At 42.4% G+C, this 25,069-nt stretch overlaps 1 long non-coding RNA gene across 1 annotated transcript in view; it reads left to right on the top strand.

Annotated features, from left to right (window-relative positions):
* LOC140706044 (uncharacterized) overlaps window positions 1-23,620 on the top strand; it is a 32,625-nt gene extending 9,005 nt beyond the window's left edge. Inside the window, exons 2-3 of the long non-coding RNA XR_012085749.2 lie at window positions 20,916-21,044; window positions 23,335-23,620. This is a non-coding gene — a long non-coding RNA (uncharacterized LOC140706044). The remainder of the gene's footprint in view (window positions 1-20,915; window positions 21,045-23,334) is intronic.
* Window positions 23,621-25,069: the final 1,449 nt, after the last annotated feature.

Below are 25,069 nucleotides of genomic sequence, written 5' to 3'. Positions count from 1 at the left end.
ATGTAAAGGGACAGCAAGATTACACATAGTGGCCATGCGCCTGTCCTCCAAGCAGAGGATCTGAAAGGGTTTCATCTTTGCTCTTTTGAATGCACAGCTTCCATGTTCAGCATATGCATTAAAGGACACTATGAAATGAACTATTCCTTCTCTTAAATACATGGCTTTCCTGATATAAGAGGGACTAACAAGCAGAAGCAAACATATTTACTAGTCTTGCAATACTGCCCAGTTGGCAGAAGACATGAATTTTTAATGCTCCCTAATGCAGTAAATGATGGGATGTCCCACACTGAGAAACTCTGAAGGATCTAATGCCTTAGCACTTCAGTTTTATTGCTGACATGTTCCCTGATAAGGTTTTGCATACACAACACACATACACACCCAGGATTTCTGAACTTTGATCCAAGTTGTTAAACTGTCCAGGCTGCTAAACCTTCCTCACTGACACTGCCTCTTGAGAATAATGTGTTCAAAAACTAAGCACCTCTACACGAACATCTCTAAAATATATGCTGACCTTTGAAATATTTTTGTTTTCATTTAAGAAAACATTGTGAATATAAACCAGTTCTATGTTTACATGTCTGTTTTAGTATATCACCATGCCAATGTAAGAATAATAATTTTACAAGGGGCTTGTAAACAAATCTTCCTGAAGGTCCAGTAGACACTTCTTAACCAGTGGCATGCAAACAAGAATGAGAGTTGTCTAGAACCAAGAGTCCATGTGAAAGCACTAGGGAACTTTAATCTAACAAAGGCAATTCCTGAAGAACCAAATATTAGGTTCCTTTATCTTTTTTGGACCTCAATTCTCAGGATTCTTCCCTCTCTTCTGGGAATTGCAAATCTGCACACCTGTAGGCTTCAGCCCCCTAAAGAAGGACTTTTGAGTTATTTACCAGCACCATTGGCTTCTGCTTCATTTTGTTGATTTGTTCGGAGAAATTCTGCTTCAGTGCATCCTAGGACTTGTAGTTCTTAGGAATGCGCCCTTTTTGGAGCCTAATGGACAGTTAGACTATGACTCCCAGGGACCACCACTGCAACTTTTTTCTTTCCACAAATCTACAGTAAAAAGCAAAGGCTGGTGAAGATGATGGTGCAATAAAGAACTTGAAAGCCTCTCTTAAGCGGGGGGAATTACGGCCCCATAGATTTTGGTTTGTGGGCTGGAATTTTTGAAGAATCCTGGTATTGCAATCCAAAACAACAACGACAAAAAAAACACACCTCTACCAAATTCATTTTTCTTTATCAGCTGTTGGTCTCCAGATATTGTACAATGTTCTTGCCCTGACCTTTCTGGCTGATATTGATAAGAACTCGGGTCCAACCAATCCAGTGTTTTATTGCCTGAGTTTAAGGACAGACCCTTCTGCGGTCTGTAGAGAAAAGCTGTTTGAACAATAGTTTAATCATGGATCAAAGAGATAACATTACAGATAGCACGTCATTAGAAGCCAAAATCACACTGTCACTCAAGCGTGGTAATTTCAACAGACCTTTGAGTCTGAGCAGCCATACTTGCAGCTGAAGCCCTGTCTACTTCCCAAGGACCAATCACAAAACAAAACAAGCAAATAGGCAAACTGTGGGAGACGTGACAGTGGGATGTCCTTCAGCACTTCAGTCCCTCTTCTAATGCACACATTTATTCTAATGGGTTGTTACTTCTACTGATACTGATTCTCCATACTTCTCTTTAGTTAGTTCCCTTTAGCCTAGTTAAGAGAGCCTAAGGTCAGTTTTGCTAGCATACATACTTTACTTATTAGATTTTTACCCCGACCCCCTAGACAAAGTCTACTCAGGGCGGCTTACACGCATAATAAAAACATCATAATATAGCAAATGTCTTAGAATCATTAAAACATCGTAATTTTACACTTATTTTAAATTATTGCCAGGATGGAGTAATTTGAGAGACAAAGGATAGAGATCAGTTATTGACTGGAGGGAAGGCCTGCCTAAAGAGCCAGGTTTTAAAATGGCTTTTAAAAACACCCAGCGAGGGTGCCAGACGGATTTCTGTTGGGAGACTGTTCCATAGCCGAGGGGACTGAGCTGGCTACTTCACTCTTCCTAGTGGCAGGGTGGTGATGAATCTAGAAAAATTTGGAGGCTATATACGTATATATTTTTGCACCCTTCTTTACCATATGGTATTTACATATGCTCAACTATCCATTAAGCAAATAAACACTACCTTGCACAGTAAACTGGCCAGATGTTGCACTTAGCAGCTTACAGTATATTCAGCTATCACTCAGAGCCTTTTATACTGAGACTTCTTACAATCGCAACAGTCCATTGGAAAAGTAGAAATATTGAACAGCAGCCGGACGGGTCCCCTGCTACAAGACAAGAAATTTAGGCTGATACTGAAGCTTCAAGAAGTCCAAAAGGCTTCTTGAAAAGGATTGATGGCTGGGGTGAAGAAATTTGACCGTATCACCCCAATTCTGATTTGCCTGCATTGGTTGCCAGTTTGCTTCCATGCCAGTGTCAAGCTTTTAGTCTCAGCATACAAAGCTCTAAACAGTTTGTGAGCTTGTTACTTGCCTGAAAGTCTTCTGCCAAGTTGTTTTAAATATTTTTTTTATTTTAAAATAATTTTCTAACACAGAAAACCGTAAGAACAAAAAAAGAGAAAAAAAGAAAGAAAAAAGACAAAAGAAAAAAAAACCCAGACCACGTATGCAAGAAAACAAAAACTAACTAACCCCTCTATTTAGACTACACCCTCCCCCCTTTGGAGTCAGAGACTTCAGTCTCCTTAGCCCCTCTACTCTCTCTAGATCAATTTCCAGTATATACTAAATGGACATACATATATCATAAATTTTACCCTACACTCCTGTCTTCTTCTGGGCCCAAGAATATATTAGTCCCCAGCTTTGTTTTACATAGTCTCTTGGTTGTTCCCGTAGTGTTTCTCATAGAGTGTCCAGTTCTGCTATGTCCCAAGTTTGACTGCCTGTTTGACTAGGTCCTCACAGACCTTGTACCTGTGGATACCAACATCTCAAAAGACTCGGGAAATGTTAACCAGAAGCCGGGCCTTCTCGGTTGAGGTACTTTCCCTGTGCAATGTGCTGCCACAGGAGTTATGCCAGGTTGATTCCCTCTGTGCCTTAAAAAAAAACAGCTGAATACTGAGCTTTTTAGACAAGCTTTTGGGGAGGCTCTCCCAAACTAATTGATATAGAGGACGAAGAAGGAGGGACACAAGGTGTGCCGATTAATATCAGGGGCTATCTCCCTTTTTCCAACAGCAGTGGATACCGTTGCATCCCTTGAGCGCTGCCTGGGGGCCATACAGTAATGGAAGCATGAGAATGGACTGAGGTTGAACCTGGACAAGACAGAGGTCCTGAGGGTGGGCACCCCTTCTATCAGTGGTGTGGGAAGCTCACTCTCTTTGGGGGGGGCAACTCTCACCACGAAGAGTGTGGTCCACAGCTTGGGGGTCTATATTGACCCAGCGCTTACCATGTGGTCTGCTCCACCCACTTACATCTTCGGCGGATTGCCCAGCTGTGCTCCTACCTTGAAGTTGGGTCGCTCACCACTCTGGTCCATGTGCTCATAATCTCGAGATTAGACTACTGCAATGCGCTCTATGTGGGTCTGCCTTTGAGACTGATGCAGAAGCTACAAATGGTCCAAATGGCTGCCAGATTACCGTGTGTCCCCGAAAATAAGACAGGGTCTTATATTAATTTTTGTTCCACAAAAACTCATTAGGGCTTATTTTCAGAGGATGTTTATTTTTTTCATGTACAACAATTTACATTTATTAAAATACAGTCATGTCATCTTCTTCTGGTTGCTACACAATGGTGGAAGGCAGGGTTTCACTTAACTGGGGGTTATTTTTGGGGTAAGGCTTCTATTGCGAGCAACCTGAAAAATCATACTAGGGCTTATTTTCAGGTTAGGTCTTATTTTCAGGAAAACAGGCTATTAACCTGGGTGAAAAGACGCCAACATATTTCCCCCACTCTGGCAGGCTTTCACTGCTTACCCATTCGTTTCTACATTGATTTCAAGGTACTAATGCTTACATGTAAAGCCCTAAACGGTTTAGAGCCTCGATACCTGGCACAGCGCCTATCCCCATCTAGCTCTACTCGGGTCACTCGATCAAGCCAGACCAGACAGCTGAGGGGCTGAGAGGCCTGGAAGGAGATAACAAGAAACTGGGCCTTCTTGGTGGTGGCCTCTCATCTTTGGAACAGCTTACCACCAGAGAGTCAACTGGCACCCTCGCTGGGAATTTTTTTAAAACGAGTTGGTTCTTCCAGCAGGCCTTTCCTCCCTTCATGAAATAGCTTCTTTTCCATCTTGGATTCTGTTTCCTTTATCAATTTTTGCTCTTTGATCAAAGTTATTTTAATGTTGTTTTTATCTTTATACTCTGTAAACTGCCCAAAGTAGATTCCCAAAACTAGATGGGTGGGTTAAAATGGAACAAACAAATAATAAGTTTTTGCCACCTGTCTTGTTTATTTCTTGTAGATCAGACTTAGCTTGTCATTGTTATTTTATATAAATTGTGTCTTTTCCTTTGTTGTACAGTATCCAGAGTAGCAATTTGCTAGATGGGTGGTATAAAAATTGAATGAATGAACAAATGAGCAAACAAACAAATTTACTCAACCACATTAATTGTCAGTTGCTACATCTCGCAGCTAAAATGTCTGCAGTGCATCATGGTTCTATAGCTGCTACCAAACGACAAAGATTTAGGTCATGGTCACATTAACAAAATGTTTTCCAGTTCTCCCTCTTTGATTTTGCAATTTAAATTTGTGGTCACAGGACACATGACCTTTAGCAAATCATTTGCCCAGTAAACATGCTAATTTTGGATCATTTTTCATTCAGCCGGAGGCTTCTACTTTTTTTGTGTGAATCTTATCGTGTGAACTGCCGTATTTTTCCATGTATAAGACACCACTTTTTCCTAAAATTGTTACACGGAAGGGGGGCGTTTTCTACACGGAAGTAAGCCGAGATAGCTGAGGAGAGAACAAAACGGCACATACCTTTCCTCTGTAAACAGACTTCCTTCAGTCATGAGGCTTAGCTTCCTACAGTCAGGAGAATTAGCTTCCTCCAATCATGAGCCTTATGGAACTGACATCAGCTGATGCTGAACAAACCAATTGGAACACACCTCATTGGAGGTGGTGCCAGTAGGCTCAGATTCAACAGGGGCTCAAAATGTCTGACCATTCTGAGCCCAGAGGCTGAATTAAGTTTTCTTAATTTTTGGGTTAGAAAAGTGTGTGTGTGTGTGTGTGTGTGTGTGTGTGTGTGTGTGTGTGTGTGTGTGTGTGTGTGTGTCTTACAAACAGGGGCATGTTATAAACAGAAAAATATGGTATCTTATTGTAACTTTTTTTGAAATACTGTCACCATGCATGTCTTTTTAAAAGGTGATTTAAAATTTTTAAAATGTTTCTATGGTGTTTGTGTAGATATGGGTTAACCTCTGTCAAACGGTCTCAACAAGAAGCTCTAGGAGCTAATTGAATTGGAAGGAAATGACTTGGTAACCCAAAAACACATTGGGACGCACACCCTGGAATAAATATCATGTGACCTCAAAGTATGACAGGAACGTGATAAAAAGTTGCGCAGCCACAAGGGGACATTTTGCTCAGTAATGGTAGGTAGATACCATCTTAAGAGAAATATTTTGATCATAAACACAGTTTCAGAATGAAACCATTTACTTAGCAGGGGTTCTCAGCTTTGAGTTCCCAAATGTTCTTGAACCAAAACTTCCAGAAGCCTTCACCACTAACTATGGCGGCCAGGATTTCTGGGAGTTGTAATTCAAGAACATCTGGGGACCCAAGGTTGGGAACCACTGACCTAGAGGAACAATGGTTTGCCAGAGGTCTTCAGGTAAACATTGGACAGTCTTTGGATTTCCTACATTAAGGAGTTGGCTGCTGCCTCCCATTCTGTGATCATATGAGTATGTTCTCATGCATTTAGACAGGGAAAGGGTCTATTTTGCTTGAAGACACCACTTCAGCCTGAAGAAAATATTCATCCAGTAACAGGGTTATATGTTAAGGATCCAATCCCTACAATAAGCCTCAGTGCCAAGATCTGTCCCAAAACCTACTTGGGCAATGTATTCACAGAATCAAACAACATCAGCCCCTTTAGTGAGCATTCATTTGACTTATCTGTCACACGTTTGTTATGTGCCAGTGATATTGATAAAAATGGACTCTCTCTCTTTCTCTAAAAAGAAAAAAAGGATAAATAAGTTGGCCATTAAACCTCTTAGACCAAAAGCTCCATCATCCTTAACCATTGAACATGCTGGCTAGATATGATGGGGGCTATAGTCAAAACATCAGGGGGATCAGGTTGGGGGGGTTTCTGAATTGTGCATCATTTGTTGTTAGTTTGGAATGGGTTAGTAATTTCCATTCATGGTGAGCAGATGCTTTAAAAGACTTCTCACTGGATGAATTGGCAGTTAGCTTAATGATAATACAACACACCTGTGAATTACTTGTTTGAATCTTGTGCCCCAAGTTTGCAGATATAATGTTACCCAAAAGGTGGGCAGCTTTAGCTCTCCAAGACATGATGGATTGCTGTTCCCACTATGTTTATCCTATGTTGATGGATGATGACAATTATAGCTGCTGAATCCTAGTTTAGTAACATTAAAAATGTTAACCATGTTAGTCATGGTGTTTAATCAATCCATTAAATGGCACACATTAACTAAGAAAAATCTAATTTAAAAATTAATCCTGTTTCACTCTGAATATGTGCATTCAAGCTAGATAATTTCTTTCCACAACATTTATATCTGATCAGAAAGCTTTAGGAGTTCAGGCTCTGACTTGCACAAAAACGAGCTCAGGTTCTGAACAATGCCTAATTAACTTACAATGTGAATTTTAATAGGATTCTGTCATAGGTATTAATAAGAGGAGCTCGTTAAAGTATTGATATATTTTTTAAAATCAGCAGTGTGGTCTACAGGCAACTAACCTTGACTGCTGCAAAGTATATGTAGGCGGCATCCTTCAGTTTCGAGAGACTATGGTATAACGTGCTCTGAATAGAGGTCTTGGAACAGCGTCTAGTGTGGCTGAGGAGGCCAATTCGAGAGTGACAATCCCTTCCACACTGAAGATAAATACAATCTGTCCCCTGTCCAGCTCCTTGATTTTGCAGGTTTCGGGACTGCCTCTTTGCCTCAGCCTGCTGGACAAGGGTCTCTTCAAAATGGGAGAGGCCATGATGCACTGCCTGCCTCCAGGCTGAACACTCAGATGTCAAAGTTTCCCATCTGTTGAGGTCCATTCCTAAGGCCTTCAGATCCCGCTTGCAGATATCCTTGTATCGCAGCTGTGGTCTCCCTCTGGGGCGATTTCCCGGCACTAATTCTCCATACAGGAGATCTTTTGGAATCCGACTGTCAGCCACTCTCATGACATGCCCAAGCTAACATAGACATCGCTGCTTCAGTAATGTACACATGATAAAAATTCCAGCTCGTTCTAGGACTACTCAATTTGGAACTTTGTCCTGCCAGGTGCTACCAAAAATGTGTCGGACACAACGCATATGGAACGTATTCAACTTCCTATCCTGTCATGCACAAAGGGTCCAGGACTCACTGCAGTACAGGACACAGGCTCTATAGACCTGGATCTTGGTATGCTGCAAAGTAGAGCATCATTATTTAGAGGCACTGATAATAAATATGAGATGCCATAAGTTAAAAATCATTTGTGATAGATATATTAAAGGATTAACTTTTTGGCATTTTTCTGGCCACTCTGGAAACAGAAATTGCCTCTCTCTCTCTCTCTCTCTCTCTCTCTCTCTCTCTCTCTCTCTCTATCTATCTATCTATCTATCTATCTATCTATCTCTGTGGCCACTAGGATCCACACCAGGTTGACATTTCAGGGATTCCTCATGTACAACCATGAAACAATAGAATGTGAAATGTAGAGAACCAGTTTGGTGGTTCATGCTGGTTTGTTTATCGGCCGTACATGTGCTCTGCACTTCCCAACCCTACCTCCTTCAATGGGCACCCACTTGGAGGCAGTGGCCTGGCATCCCTTTCCCAGCTCCTCCGGGTGCTGCCTCTGAGTTAGGCACCCACCAGAGGAGGTGGGGAGGAGAAGTGCAGGACACCTGTTTGGCTGATGAATGAACTGGCATGAGCTGCTGAACTGGCAGTTCATGCCCGTCAGTAGTGAGGTGTAGTGGGTATTTCCAATCTCCTTTTTATGGATAATACCAGGCCTTGTACGATCTTCCACTCAACATGCACATTTAGAAAACAATGGGAAAAGGCTTACAGTTCTCAGAATTCTTGGGAGATGCTACGGCAGTTTAGATTGGGATAAAATGGAATTGAATGATCACAGCAAGGGTGAGGGCCCTGGTGAATTTTAGTACGGTGTGTTTCGGACAAGTGAAAAATGTGTTAAAATTTTCAAAAGACTTTTCTTTTTTTAACCGTATTTTGAGTGCTCCCATATGTTTTACAATGGGAGGGGGGGGTCAAGAGTGATGGGAAGCCTTGAAACACAGCAAAAGTGCCCCCTATGCACCCAGAGAGCACAGGGGTACTTTCTAAAGCAAATGTAAAATAAATTGGAAACTGTATGGGGGGTTGGAGAGCTGCCAAAGTCATCTTGGGAGGCCTCATGCAACCCACGAACCACAAGTTGACCAAATTAATAGAAAACATAGGACAGTAGTATGCTGCTACGTATCAAGGCTGAGTGATTATTATTCCATCTAGGTCAATGGAGTCTAGATCGGAGGTGTGAAACATGCAGAGCACAGGCCCCATGCTGTCCCCTAAGGCCTTTGAAGTACTGTGCCCCCCCCCAATGTGGAAAAACTGGATGGAAAAGAAAGATCACCTTCTGCTCCTGAAGCAGCACTTTGGCAACAAATAGCATGCACCCCTTTCCCCAAAAACACACACATATGAAGCAAAACTGAAAGTAGACTTCTGGAAACCAGACGGCATCTGCAAATGTTTTGATTTTCTTTTATTTTAACGGAAAGGTATAATCCATAACGAGTCCTGGGGATGGAAAATTTAGTTCTTGATCTGAATTTGCCCTCCCCACAGAGTTTTCTACCCAGACATCTTTCTGAGTCCTACCTGGAGATGCCAAGAACTGAAACTAGCACCATGTTCAAACATGTGTTCTACCATGGAGCTACAGCCCTTCCCCAGCAGTGCAAATGTACTGCTGTACGACTGTCATGAAAATGTGAAACCTGGAAACTTACTTTAAAAAAAAACCCACAAAGTTTATTCTGGTTAGTATACTCTGAGAGTTACAGTTGTAGAAGGTAACTTCTTTAAGCTCTGCAACTACCCTGTTTCTCCAAGAATAAGACCTAACCTGAAAGTAAGCCCTAGTATGTTTTTTCAGGATGCTCGTACTATAAGCCCTGCCTCAAAAATCAGCCCCAATTACATGAAACCCCACCCTCCACCCTTGTGCAGCAACCAGAAAATGACATGACTGTATTTGAATAAATGTAGATGGTTGTACATGAAAAAATAAAACATCTCCTGAAAACAAGCCCTAATGCGTTTTTTGGAGCAAAAATTAAAACCCTGTCTTGTTTTCAGGGAAACACGGTACCTCATACACACAAATGGTAAAAAAATTCAACTGTAACCTGAAATAGACAGTTGGCTTGCCCCTTGTGACACCAGTTCTGGAACCGGGGGAAGAAAAGTCACTTGACATTGCAGGGAGCGGGTGGGTGGGTTCTCTTGGCTTCCTTGAAACCATATTGATATTTGAGTCATTCGTCCCTTTCCCTTCATACTGAAAGAGTCTATGCATTCTTTCCTGGTCGCATGCCTTCAACGTGTGTGTGTGTGTGTGTGTGTGTGTGTGTATGTGTGTGTGTGTGTGTACGTGTGTGTGTGTGTACGTGTGTGCGCGCATCGTAACATGCCAGTTTTCATCTTCAACGACAGAGCATCATCATGAGCTGAACTCCTGCCCCGCATTTTCTCTGGGTCAATCCTTGCATATCTTACAGAATTAATGATCATTAATGCTGCATGCATCTCTCTTGGTAGTAACATGAAAAATTCCAGCAAGGAAGTCAGCCATTACATTTGTCTATGCAAATTTCATGAGTGCGTCCAAACTGGAATGCCTTCTTCTGCCTGCCTGTCGCTAAAAGCCAAAGCGCTGCAGTTTCTTCTTGTGTCTCCACGTTATTTTGATCTAATTTTCTGAGCTGCAATTTCATTCAGTTAAAGCTTAGGTGACCAATGGTTCAGGCTGGGAATGATGCTCTAGATCCAGATTTCCTGTAGTAAAAAGGAAGTTGAACTGGGTAGCCCACAGAGAGAGAGGGGGGGGAAGTGGCCCTCAGGTCCTAGAGGCTGGGGTGTGGGCCGGGTTTGCAAGACAAACAGACTAGTGTGTGTGTGTGCCAGAGGGAATGAAGTGGAACCCTCTTAGGGTGTTCTATTGCCCTCATCTAAATTAAATCAACAGAATGGTGAAGGTCACTGTTTCATTGCCAGTGTTCAAACAAGACTCTACTGCCTATGCTATCAGCTTCTGGATATGGGATGTGGAGACACCACCATGTCCTATTCCTTCGTCAGCAAAGGAGCTTGGGTCACTGTTTTGGAAAGGGAATATGGCCAGAACATGCTGGGTGTTGTGATGCTAGGAAGGATTATGCCCCCCCCCCACCCCTAGCATGCCACCCAGAGAAAATAAATTGCATAGAATAATCTCACATAGTTCGGCACTGTTGATTTTAACACAGCCCTGCTGTCCTAGACCAGGATAGCGGGTAAGGGTGTTGTAGAGAAGTCAGTGGCACTGAGGATCTGTAGAGATGAGGACTTCTTTTTGTAGCTTTCTGTTTCTTTTTTCTCTTTTATTATGCTCCAGGCAAACAAATCTACTTTTTTCCTGAGTGCTGCTCCCTGTAGACTCCATGTAACTTTGGAGAGACAAATAAGTATGTATTAAAAATCTAAAGTGCTTTAGAAATGGATGGCAAACATGGAAAGCACAGTTGGAAGCAGCACTCCTGGTAGGCTGGAAGTGGCTTCCTGGATGCGTTTGCTGGGAGGTCTTCAAGATGTTCCCTGCCTGAAACATGAACTGTGAAAAGCAGAACCAGCACAACTGACAAAAGCTGCAGGGACAGAAACACAACATGCTGTTTGAAAATGCTGTGGTAGGGAGAGGGAGAAACAAATGGCCACTGCACGCTCAGATATCCATGCAAACATAATTATCCACCACCTGTTTTCTGTAGCATTAGATGTTCTTATCCCCTTTCTCTCTTTTTCTTTCTTTTCTTTTTTTTAAAAGAAACTGTATAAATTCTGCTGTTCAGTAGAGAAAGCCTGGTGCCTTAGTTTTTAACATAAGCAGACAGTGATCTTGTAGAAAACAAGAATACCTACAATAATGCAGGGAAAGGTGGAAGGCAGCAGGAAAAGAGGAAGACCAAATATGAGATTGACTGATTCCCTAAAGGAAGCCACAGGCTGGCATTTACAAGAGCTGAGCAGGGCAGTCGATGACAGGACATTTTGGAGATCACTCATTCATAGACTCTCGATAAGTGGGAGGTAACTTGACAGCACATAACAACAAGAAGCCTAATGGATTAATCTCTTCTATGGGATTTATCATGCCAGAAAAATGTGAATTTGCAACGCGTCTCCCAAAGCTTGGAAATGTCACTTTTCTTGAATTACAACACCCAGAATTATGGTCATTATGATTATGGATTTGGGAAGTGATAGTAAACAGAATAATTTTTAAAGCCCTGATGTTTCCATATCTACTTAGCTTGAATGTTTATAGATACTGGAACACAGGAAACATTGGTCTTTGGGCCATTTAGCTAAGTACTGTCTATGTCAATTGGCAATGGACCGTGGATTGGCAATCCGTGGTCCAAGATGTATTCTGAGCCTTTCCTGGAGTTGTCTAATGACTGAAATGAAGGTTTTGCTGTATGCAAAGCATGTGCTCCATTGCTGCCCTATAGCCCCTCCCCATAGCAAAAAGGCTCTCATACATTGCTCTCTTCTTGCCCATGTCACTACTACAACAATCTGGTGCGGTTGATCTGGCTGAGATTGTGTGACTGGCTCAAAATCACAAAGTGTGTTTCATAGCTGAGCCCTAGCCTCATGCTCTGACCACCACACCACATTGCACCTTTACCTGCTAAACCAGTGGTTCTTAACCTTTGTTACTCAGGTGTTTTTGAACTGCAACTCCCAGAAACCTCAGCCAGCAGAGCTGATGGTGAAGACTTCTGGGAGTTGTAGTCCAACAACATCTGAGTAACAAAGGTTAAGAACCAGTGTGCTAAACCACCAGTACCCACAGTTCATCTCACAAATGCTTTAAATAATCAGATTCTAGGCTAAGTGCAATGGCACAAATTGTAGTGGACTGCAAGGAGAACAAACCTATCAATTCTAAAGGAAATCAACCCTGAGTGCTCACTGGAAGGACGGATCCTGAAGCTGAGGGTCCAATACTTTGGCCATCTCATGAGAAGAGAAGAATCCTTGGAAAAGACCTTGATGTTGGGAAAGTGTGAAGGCAAGAGGTGAAGGGGGCGACAGAGGATGAGATGGTTGGACAGTGTCATCGAAGCGACCAACATGAATTTGACACAAGTCCGGGAGGCAGTGGAAGACAGGAGGGCCTGGCGTGATCTGGTCCATGGGGTCATGAAGAGTCGGACACGACTGAACGACTAAACAACGACAATGTTCCTTGTTTTGCACCAGTTGTCATGCAATGAGGACTACACCTGGTGACTCACTGATTAGTGGCAATTTGCCACTAGGATTTCCACCTTTGCACCAAGGCTGTAACTAAAGGACAACAGGGGCTTAGCGGTAAACATCAGATTTTCAGCATGCCCCTTCCTGTGCTTATTTTTTTTTTGTAGTGATCTGGGCCCTGGAGTAATGGCTTGCCATTAGATGGATGGGGTATCAGTTCAAGAAATAAACAAACAATATTTATGCGTGTGTGCGCACGAACACATTCACATTTTCATACACAAGCATATGTGAGTACATTTTTGTTTTTGATACCTCTGATAGGTTGCTGATATCCTGTGGGGGAGGGGAGAGGCTGGCAAAGTGTTCAGAGCTATAATTACTTGCATTTATATGTCATGGATTACACAGTTGATTCGGGGACCTATTTTGTGCTGCTTGCTCCAGATAACAAAATTGCTAATTACAGCTTGGCATTGTGTAGCCTCCATGATATACGGGTTCAGCCCAAATAGGTGGGACTAAGAAAGAGTTAGGACTGTGACGAGGAGAATTGAATCAGAAAGAGTGGGGGAGCAGAAGAGGCCAGAACTGCTTTTACCACTCAAATTGCTAAGGCCCTTGCCTGCTTCATCTAGGGTTTTGAACATTCTGCATGTGGAGCCGATTCTTCTATGTTATGGACACAACCCCGTTAAAATCTTTGATTTTTGTCTGAATTTGAATTCAAAAGGACACTTGAACTGAGGACTTCTACAAATAACATCTGTATTGGTGCTGCTGCTGATACCCTGTGCGCACAAATTGTAGCATTTTATTGTTGTTATAGTGTTTTCATGTTGTGTGTTATATAACTGTGAATAAGAAGAAGCTCATTTTGTGAAATTGTTTTCGCAAGGTTCATCAAGAAACAAAGGGCCCCATGGAACTCAAAGGTTTTACAACTGCACTTAAATCCAGCATAAATAACCAGTAGAATGTTGGCCAATATATCGCAAACTATAGTATTCATGCACTTTAAACGGTAGCTGTCATGTGTTCTCATTAATGTTCCCTCTAATTGTCATCCCCATCTGCATGCATGGGGGGGGGGAGCAGGGTTCATCCGAAACCGGAAAGTAAACAGACATTGACCCAGCTTCTGCTGCATGGCACCAATATATTCAGCACGTGCTCACACACCTTAGAGGGAACCACAGAGGAATGCCGCTAGCACATGTTAAACAAGCTGAAGTTTCCAAACATTTTTCAAAGACAGCCCTGCACAAAATACATTGCAGTATTCCAGAACATCTGCCATAGCCAGATCCAGAGCATGGAAAAGTAACCTTTTTGGATTCTAATTCTCAGAATCTCCAGGCCAACATAACCCTTGGCCAATCTTGGGGCAAGAAGGCATTTATCACTCCCAGGCCCATTCAGCTATTCGATTTTCAATAACTTTTATTAGAAAAGGAAAATGTTAAGTATACAAATGCTAGGACTCGTCCCTTCAAGAATTCTGCCCATGCCTTACTTCTTGTGACCCATCTCATCAGACACTTTTCTCAGTATTGCACGGAGATCACAATATTTTCACTCAACAAAGAATCTGCTATTTTTAACATTTAGACATTGCCTGAAAACTGTTTTGGTTTTCAGCAAGGCTTTGGTCCTTGTGTTTTTGTCATTTTAGCTGACTTTTCCATCTGCTGTTTTGGATTTTGCTTCGTCTGATTGATTGTTCATGTTTATATTTTGATACCTTGCCCAAAGAAGGAAAGAAAGAAAGAAATCCCAGATTAATACTAAGGTGCTTGTGTGTGTGTGTGTGTTTAACAGATGATAGCTCTGTACTGTATTTGTAAGACAACTGTCCTCATGCTCCATGTCCCGTTTAAAGATGTAGAAAAATAGAAATGGGAAGCAGCTGGGACCTTCGAGTTACTTGTTCACACTAGCAGATGGAGAAAGGGACTAAGCCTTGTTATCAATCATTGTAACCTTGTCACACAGTTCTGAATATATCCGTAAACAAATTTGTGGCCCTGCCACAGCATTTCACATTAAGGTAGTATACTGTATTTTTTTAAACTATAGTTTTTATTTCTAATTATTTCAAAATGTTTTCCTGCACACATGACAACCAGTGTTACATAGTGATTAGGATGCTGGACTAAGACTCACTCAACCCACTAGGTGACCTTGGGCCAGCCAGCCAGTCTCTCTCTCTCTCTCTCTCTCTCTCTCTGATCTCCTTTACAGGGTTGTTGAGAGGATGCAGTTGGAAGAAGAGTCATGTACACTGACCACCTTAAAGAAAGGTGGAATATAAATGCAAAAGAAAGAAGTAATCAACAAAAGCACATTTGATGCAAATCCATGTCTTCTTTTGTTTGTTTCCATTACCATGTGATCTGCCTCCCTTCCTCCTCACTGTAGGCCATGTTTATTATGATAGTGCGGAAAGTCTCCTTGTGTCAAGTTAGTATGAAATATATGGGAGCCAAGTCCATAAAATGTGGCCAACCCTAAAGAGAAGAAGCAATGTTTCAAAAGTTTTAACAAGTAAATCAAATTTACATTTATCTGAGAGGGCTTATTAAAACCGCAGATTTGCAACACCATTACTATGTATTATTAGGGGAAATAACAGCTCTCACATAAACCATGGACATCGGGAACACTTGGAAAAAATTTCTACCTTGCAAGCACACCCGTTCCCAAAGAAAACAGTTTTCTGGGCTTGGCATATCCTTGGGGTGTTTTGCCATGCACACCCTCCTCATTCAGCCTGGGTCAAGCTGACATGAGATGTAATTCAACCCACAGAGGAGCTATTGACACTGAGCTGCCTCTGGTTTTTGTGGAAAGGTACTACGTCTCCATCATAATCACAGCTCATTAAGAGCATATGTGCCTGGTTATTAAATACCACTCCTTAAAAGGGTAACCAAGACCCCATAGATTTGATAAGAAACTCCTAGATTTTAAAGGCCTTGTAGGCCTGCCAGTTTAAAGAGTTGCCAGCTGTTTGCTCTTTAGAAAATAAATAAAGACTAGAATGGATTTTGTTGGGTTTTAGTGTAGCAGCAGACACACTGTCTGTTACATCACTGCCGGCCCATGGCTTCCATAGTGGGGAAGTAGAAAAGGCCATAAATGTCCTATGAGGCCATGGAAGATAGGGTTGCCCTGTCTTAAGGCTCTGGCTAAGTCCTGGGGAATTGTTACACTAGGCCTTTAGACAAAACAAGCAACACTGGAGGATCAGTGTAGGAAAGATGCCTTTAAAGCCAGGCAGAAATATCCACCCATTCCAACGTGTTACCAAGATGCACTATTTCAACACAGAGGTCCTTGCATGTGAGCAGTGCTTGCTCAACCCTGCCATACCAAAAAGCCAGGAGCGAGTGGACTGGAAAGAGACCTGGTAGGTGTGTCCTCATGGGCCCCTCAGGCCGAGTGTCGCAACAAGTTGTGAGTCTTCTTGTTGTGCACGTCCTAGCAGCAGGAGAAGCAGCAACAGCAGCAACATGTGGGCTGGCAGTGAGCCTTCCTCAAAGCCCAGCAGCGATATAAGGCCTGGGAAAGCTCTCCTAATGGCATGCATGCACAGGATGTAAACACTAGTGGGGATGATGGCAACGGCTGCACCTGCTGGGCTGGTTAGTCAAGCTTTACCAGGATTCTAGATCTGTGACCTACCCAGATTCCCCTCGTGCGTGCTCTCACAATCAGCTGACCTAGAAGCAATTCCAGCCCCTCCTGTAACCTTACTTGACCTCTGCTGAGGACATGAAAAAGCCCCAGCCTTACTCTCACTGTTTGGCCCTCAAATCGCTGTGTGTGTGTGTGTGTGTGTGTGTGTGTGTGTGTGTGTGTGTGTGTGTGTGTGTGTGTGTGTGTGTGTGTGTGTGTGTGTGTGTGTGTGTGTGTGTGTGTGTGTGTGTGTGTGTGTGTGTGTGTGTGAGAGAGAGAGAGAGAGAGAGAGAGAGAGAGAGAGAGAGAGAGAGAGAGAGAGAACACACAGCCAAAACTATTTAAATAGCATCTCCCTCTTTTGTTTCTGGGGTTGCCTTACTCTGTCTAATGGCAGGGCTGCCATTGCAGCTTTCATTTTATCAGAACCCTTAAAGCAGAGGTGGACAACTGCCCGGAGACTAGTTTTCTGTCTCCAGCATGTGCGTGGGTTGCGATACGACAGGATTACCCCTGTCCGATAATAATCCAGGCATAGACAGTTCTTCCTTTTTTAACAAAACAGTTTCATTTAACAAGGAGGCAAGTTGCGCCGCCGCCACCTCGTATAGGTCCTCCTAACATAACGTGAATTGTCCAGCTTGTTCACAACAGGTGAAAACAAACTCACACGTGGATCACTGAACAAAGAATAATCTTCCCATGGGTTTACCCATCTGCCCATGGCTGGAGGCAGGGATGATGGCAGATGCACCGGCTGTAGCAGGGGGTGCTTGCCCCATCCCTTTTGCTCCACAGCCTCCTTGGAGATGATACCCGGAGTCGAGAGGTATTCAGCTCACGCTCCTTAGATTTGGCTTCCAGGGACCTTGGCTATCCTGTATTCAAGGCTTAGTCACAGCCTTTCTTTCCAGCGTCTTCCTGGCCCTTCCTTCCTTTTCTCCCCAGTAAGAGGGTGTTACAATGGGTTTGAGGTTTTGCACCTTCTCAGCCTCCTCCTTAGGCAGCCTGAAGGTTACTCATTCCTTTGTCCATGGGTCCTCTGGAGACCCACTTCTGGAGTGGAGTTTTAGGGCTAGTTCCGTGTTCCTACTCTGTGCTTCATTACAAAACTCCTGCTCTTGGAAGCTTCCAGAACATGAAATTACCTTGTTTGGGGTGTGTGCAGATTTCTCTTTGGCAAGGTGGGAGGGGATATCCAGGACCACATCAAAAGTCTAGTGGGCTGCTCTTTGCCCACTCCTGATTTCAACTCATTTTATCAATCTCTTCTGGCAGCTTTGCGACTCCATATGTTGCGATCTTGCCCTGTTTGAGGTGTTTGCCTGACAAACCGTGGATGTGTTACTTGTTTGAACTACAACGTCCACTGTATACCAGTCCGTGGCCATGCTGGCTGGGGAGTTCTGGAACTTGTAGCCCAAAAGATAAATTCTCTCTTGCTCTCCCGTTTAGTCACCAGAGGTGAGCTTGAAGTAAGGTAAAGGTAAAGGTTCCCCTTGACAATTTTTGTCCAGTCGTGTCCGACTCTAGGGGGCGGCGCTCATCCCGCTCTTCAAGCCATAGAGCCAGCGTTTATCCGAAGACAATCTTTCCGTGGTCACATGGCCAGTGTGATTTAGACACGGACGCTGTTTACCTTCCCACCGAGATGGTACCTATTTATCTACTCGCATTTGCATGCTTTCGAACCGCTAGGTTGGCGGGAGCTGGGACAAGCAACGGGCGCTCACTCCGTCGCGTGGATTCGATCTTACGACTGCTTGGTCTTCTGAACCTGCAGCACAGGCTTCTGCGGTTTAGCCCACAGCGCCACCACGTCCCTTATTGAGCTTGAAGTACCATAGTTATAACCCTTGATCTGTTTTTCTTTAAACCCCCCACCTCTGTGTGTGTGTGTGTGTGTGTGTGTGTGTGTGTGTGTGTGTGTGTGTGTGTGTGTGTGTGTGTGTGTGTGTGTGTGTGTGTGTGTGTGTGTGTGTGTGTGTGTGTGTGGTTTAGCTTTAGCAGAACTAGTCCAGAGCAAGCTGTGTGAACTACAACAATTGAAGCCAACAGCTACAAGCAGACAAATAAAGCATTGAGTAAATGCAAGCAGGGTAGGCAATAGCAGAGCGAAACAGATCAGACCATTTAAACCTCAGATTGCTGGTGTGCAGGCTGTAATTTAATCAGAAATAATGCATATGCATGTCTTTCAACTTTGGAGCTGTTGTGACAGCTCTTTGCTAATACTGTATTCCCTTTCAGTTTTGCCATATATGCACAGCATTCAGCAGACTATTTATAGGCTGGTAAACAACACATCATATGCAATCTGCCAGGGAACAATTATTCAGAAAAGTGGTTTGACTGGCTTCGCTGTGGAATTGTTTTATTTCTTTCCTTTAGGTTCTTTTGCCCACCCCTACCTCATTCCACTCTGGATTAAGCTGGTTCTCATATATAACAAACACAGCTGGAGAAATAAAGAGTCATGGAGTCCCTGGGAACAGTGTTAGCCTGGGACTCAGTGGGAATCATGTGTTTCTACCCTAAACAGTTAAATAAGGGGCTAAGAATATTTTTCTAAACCAATTTTTTTTTTCAGATGTAGAGTTACTTTTTAAAACTTTAGTTCCCAGAATACCCCACTCAGTATACTGAGAGCTATAGCTCAGAGCATAACTCTTTCCTCACCTCTGGCCATTTTACAAATTATCATCTTGCCTACTAATAGCAGTCTCAGGTATCCGAGACCTCTTGTGTAGCCAGAAGAGAGTGTGTCTGGAGTTCCTGAATGCTACACAACGCAACATTTTGTTGCACATTCTGTTTGAGAATTCCAAGTAGACAGTCATGGGACAGCTTAGAAATTGACACAAAAGGTACACCTAACACTGAAATATTTGGGCACTTGATTTAGATTTTTAATGTTGAAGGGCCACAGGTATAGGAACACTGGTGCTCTGATCAGCTTCTTATCCCTGACTGGACTTGCCAGCTTTAATTCTGGTAAGTTAATTGTGTTTTTAAATGTGGAAAGTTCAGCAGATGACACGTTTCTAGATGTGCAGTTTCAGTGATTGGAGAACGTATATGCTGCGAAAAGTTGTGGCTGCTGCTTTACACAAGGGCAATATGCTGTTAAACAAGTCAGGAGCTGGTCTCACAAGTTTGTTTCTGGTCAGTTGGCAACTTTCTGTCAACTTCGCTGATATACAGGCAAGCCACTGCCTGATCATCCTCAAACCATTGCTTCCGGAATGTATTTTGCTCTCACAGCATGCACCACCCCCACTATAAGGAGATGCAGGTCTAAGAACAGAGAAGTCTGTACTTGCTCAGAGTAGGAAATCATCAAGGCTATAAAGAACTTTTGTAGACTACAGAGGTGTAAAGGGAGATGAGAAGGAATTTGTAATAGCAGCAATATGAATGATTTCAGAACAGACGACAAAGAACTTCAAAGTTGTTGTAAAATATGTGAAAGATTGTCAGTGTAGGAAATTTTAAGATCACAGTATAATAGCTGCATGGAATAAGAAAGAATAGCACCATGCCATCTCATATTAAATGCAAAAAGCTTCTAATTGTTAGAATCATAGAATAGTGAAGTTGGAAGAGGCCTATAAAGCCATCAAGTCCAACCCTCTGCTTGATGCAGGAATACAAATCAAAGGATGTCTGCCAGGTGTTTTGAAAAGTGCTGTTATTTCACCCCTCTGTCGTATTTTCTTATGGCTAAACATGCCCAGTTATTTCAATCTTTCCTCATAGCGCTTGGTTTCCAGCCCCAGGCCCTCCTTGTTGCCCTCCTTTTTGTCAGCATCCTTCTTCAAGTGTGGTGTCCAGAACTGGACACAATACTCAAGGTGATGCCTAACCAGTGCTGAATAGAGGGATACTAACACCTCACAGGATTTGGAAACTATACTTCTGTTAATGCAGCCTAAAATAGCATTTGCCTTGTTTGTAGCCACATCACATTGTTGGCTCATATTCAGCTTGCGATCTATGACAATTCCAAGATCATTCTTGCTTGTAGTATTGTTGAGGTTCTGTTTTTGATATACACAGCTTTAAATGGTTTGGGTTGCCTGAAAAACTACCATGTTTCATTTGAACCAACTTGGAATTTGAGATCTTCAGCCAAAGCCCTATGGTATGCCTATAGTTGCCAGTCACAGATCATGAAAAAGAACAGAAGAGGATACTGATTTCCATAAAATTGCATGTGCTTATTTATATGTAGTACATATGTGGAATCAGCCATGATTATAGCAGAATTTCAGAGTGTTTTCAATGCGGAAGATTGTCACCAGGTGACTTGCGATCAAGGTTCCCTCTAAGCTGGGTGCAGGTGCATGTGTCTCTGTCTCCCTGAGTTCAGCTGTCTTTCTCTTCTGCACAGCGATCACATTATATTCTGGTTGCGACGGAACTCTGCGTGTGGAAGGGGAATGGAGTCATACACACACACAGAGGCGAAGTCACATGCATGAGAGGCGGAGCCCTGCCCACTGGGGCTGAAAATGAGAGGGTACGTAGCTTGTGACCTTCTGAAGTCTGTTGTCAAAGTGCTTGTTATGGATGGGCAACTTCAAGATTCTTGATCTCCCTCCTTACGCTTCTTTATCTTTGACTCTACATATGGAAGATACCTCCAAACAGGGCATGTAGGTATCTTAGGTATGTGCGATTACACTGAGAAGCTAAGTTACGAGGCAGGGCTTTTTCTATAGCAGCCCTTTGATTGTGGAACTCTCTCCCAAGGTGAACCAAATTGGCTCTATCTCTCCTGAATCTATGGCGGGCAGCTATTTTTTTGTATGTTCTCAAGGGACTGTTTTCTTAAATTGGTTTTTGAACTTATTTTTATGTATTTATGTATGTATTTGTTAGACTTTTATACTGCCCATCTGGCTGCCAAGGCCACTCTGGGAAGTTTACACATGAAACAAATATACAATCACACAAAAAACAATAAACATAATAATTATAAAATCAAAACACATACACACCAATAAATTTAACTGAAAATAATTAAAATGATACGGGAGCAAAGCGGCAGGACTGATAGATAGTACAAGTGTTAAAACACTTTTTAAAATAATTGTTCTTTTATTTGGCATCCCTGGTATTCAGAGATACTTTCCATACATAATAATAAAGTTATGGTAAATACATGTTATATGCTGAGTTCCTTTCTGCTAGAAAAAGTGATAAAAAATATAGGAAACCAAAATCATTGGGGGGGGGGAATCTCATTGTCATGATCCCTGTCATTATCTTCATTTTCAGTTAGTGCTGACTCTTAGCGTGAGTGAGTCTTGAAAAGTTTAAACAAAAAGTATAAGGAAATGTGGGGAAAACAAAATGCTTTAAATAGACAACAATTGAGAAAGTTGCAGATAATGACTGGATATAGCGTGACCTGCATCTGGTCAGCACAGTGGGATGTGGCTGGCACCCGTTGATGTAACATGCACATTTTTCGTGAGGTTCCTCTCCTTGGGAAAAATTGTTGGCATCTGCGTGCTGCAAAGCAGATGTCATTGATTTCCTGCAGAACCGCGCCAGCGACTCTCTGCAGGAGATGACTTACTTCTCGTCCTTTACAGAAGTTCCTTCTCTGGCCCTAAGAGATATAGGACAGGCCATCAACCTATCACAGGGCTGCACTCACATTTTGACAGTCAGCTCCAGGCTACTGATGTGTTCCCCCTTCTAACCACTTCCCAGTATCATATATAACTCTGAAAAACTCCCGGTTGTTCCTTGTCTTTCAGAGAAAAGTGATTTCTCACAGCAGGGATGTTTCCTGACATGTTGAAAAGGGTTCTTTTAGGGCCACTGTTTTACATCAAATGTGTGACACGCATCACAGCATAGCTTTTTAAAAAATCCCCTTCTGTTCATTGTAAGAGCAAATCAGAAAGAAGGAACGAAGAGAGAGAAAACAATAACGCTCAACAGAACGGTTTGATAGACAGTGAGATAATTAAAACTACTGTGTCTGCTCAGTTTGCACTTTCCTATTATTTGGTAGTACTCATCAAGTTGGAAGGAGCAGATGGCTTCCATGATGGAGAAAATTGTGTGTGCATTTAATCCTAATTTGAATACATCCATCACAGATACAGCATGCTTGCTTTGGTGATGTCAGTGCACTGAAACAAATGGCTACCCTTTTGAGAGAAAGGGGAAAAAAGGGGGTGCAATAATATGTCAGTATGACCGGCCAAAATAAGCACATATCTTATTGGCCACTGTTCTTAAGGTGTTTTTTAATGGTGAGATTCCACAACTGAACTAAAGGCTCGATTATACCTGCCAAAAGAATCCCAGTTATACTGGTTTGTATGGTTTTTAAAATAATTTCAAGATTTTCTAGTCACATGATGCACAACCAACATCAATTCATTTGTCCCAGCAATTGGTTTATTTCCCCTTGCCAGGAGGGCTGTTGTTTTTTAATTGTACTGATGATGTGTTGCTTTGTTCCTTATTGTTTCAGTGTGTGCGAACATTGCTGTCAATTTCCTTCCTTTGTGAAGGAGTCAGGTTTCTGGGCACTGTGGCCACATCTTGTAGCCCTTTTAAAAAGGGATATCTGTAAATCACTAGTAGCAGCCATTGCTACTAACAAAAACAACATGAATACATTGCTCAAAAAGGAAACAGCTTGAAGGAGACATCCTCCTCCCATCCCTTGCAGATGAAAGAGGCTTTCGATTGTGAAGGAAGAATCTCTACTATCTCTCTCTTTTTTTAAAAATCTGCTCTTCATGATGCTTTGAAAGTCTTTTAAAACCTGCTTCCTCCTCCAGACGCTGTGTAAAAGGGAAAAGTAAAATGAAAGCCAAGAACTGAAGAGGGAGAGATATGCAGGAAAATAAGGAAAAAGGGACTAGTGAGTAAAGGAGGAGAGGAGGAAAGAAGACTCATACTGCTCTATTGCTTACTGATATATCATGTTTGCTATTTTTTAAAAAAGGGCAAGGGGGGGCTGATTGCCCAAGAAACATTACAAACAATGAATTGATACAAAAGTAAAGATCAGTGTACCTGCTATGACAGTTTAAATAAAAAGAAATGAATTGATGCAGTTAAAAACAATGTGAATGCTTATGCCGATATATATACCACGTGACCACTGAAACACTCAGTACAACAGAAGTATGAAAAGAATTTGTATAACTGGGGTTCTTTTCTCATGTATGATCAGGCCCTTAATTTAATAACAGTTTGTAGAAGTTATATTTTGTAATACATTTCCTGTCAGCATGGCCAGTGATTTAATTTTTAACAATGCACTCAAACAACAAACAAGCAAATAGACAGACAGATGTACACTTATAACAATGCATTTAAAGCTCAATCATTAAAAATAACCAGTGAATATTTACAAAAGCAGTTAGCAGCAGTAGGATGATCACCTAAGGGTGCTGTTGGACAGGCATTTAGCCCACTGTTTGGTCTACCGCTGGGACAGGCTGATTCACTTCTTTTTCCAATGATCACACAGTGTAATTGCTGGAGCAAATTACCCTATGCTCAGAGCCTTCCTACGTCCACCTTTCAGCCCCCTTGTCAGAGGCTTCTTCTTCTTCTTCCTTTTTTTTGGGGGGGGGGGTTTGCGTCGAATCACTCTGTTTTGGTATGTTTCCAGCATGTGCAATTGCTGGAAATGAACCAAAATTAGCTTGGGTGCCTTCTGCTAGGAATTTCCCATATTGTAAAGTGGGTTAAGAAGACAGCCACTTCAAGATATTGGCAAATTAAATACTTCCTCTGCCCTGTGGAGGGGCAGAGGAAGTGCATTTTTTAGACTTTATTGGTCAGCACTGATGCACTGTATCACTTATTAAAAATATTAAGAAATTAGAAAACTTCCTCCTGGAAGTGGAAAGAGACATGACTAGGAAGCAAGGAGAATTTCCGTTGTTTTCTTTTGATTTGTCTTAAAGGTCAGGTGAAAAACCTCCCTGCATCGAAAATCGATCCTTGTGCACAATCTGAAGGCAAGGATGGATGATACCTTTATTAGATAACTACAACATCACAAACATAAGCTAGTTTTCAACCCCAGCCAGGTCTTCATGAGGCTGGCCACCATAGAACTGGGGGTGGCACAAAAATATTTCAAAAATAATTCATTTTGAGAATGCTAGCAGAATTTTTATATTTGCAATGCAAAAGTACAAGGATGGGGAAAGGAAATTAAGTCAAACATTAAAAAAAAATTCCTTCAATGACAGCTGCAAAGGAGTCATTGTTTCTTTCCTCTACTCTTTCCAAGCAATTTAAGACATGTCCTAAATAGAGATGAGCATGAACCACAGTTCAGTGGTTCAACCCAGTTTGGCACTACACCCACACAAGAGTTGTGTGCGCACTCCATACTCCCCTTTCCTGCCTCTTTTATGTGCCTGCCCATTCCCTGGGTGATGTGTGCTTCCTTCCCTACCTCCTCAGAGCGATTGCCCACTCACCCATTGCAGAATGTACTTCCCTCCTTTGCCTCCTCCAGCAGTTGCCCACTCAGATGAGGAGGCGGGGCAG

The sequence above is a fragment of the Pogona vitticeps genome, chromosome 3, assembly GCF_051106095.1.
Source record: "Pogona vitticeps strain Pit_001003342236 chromosome 3, PviZW2.1, whole genome shotgun sequence".
Lineage (NCBI taxonomy): Eukaryota > Metazoa > Chordata > Lepidosauria > Squamata > Agamidae > Pogona > Pogona vitticeps.
This window is presented reverse-complemented; position numbering and strand designations above follow the sequence as displayed.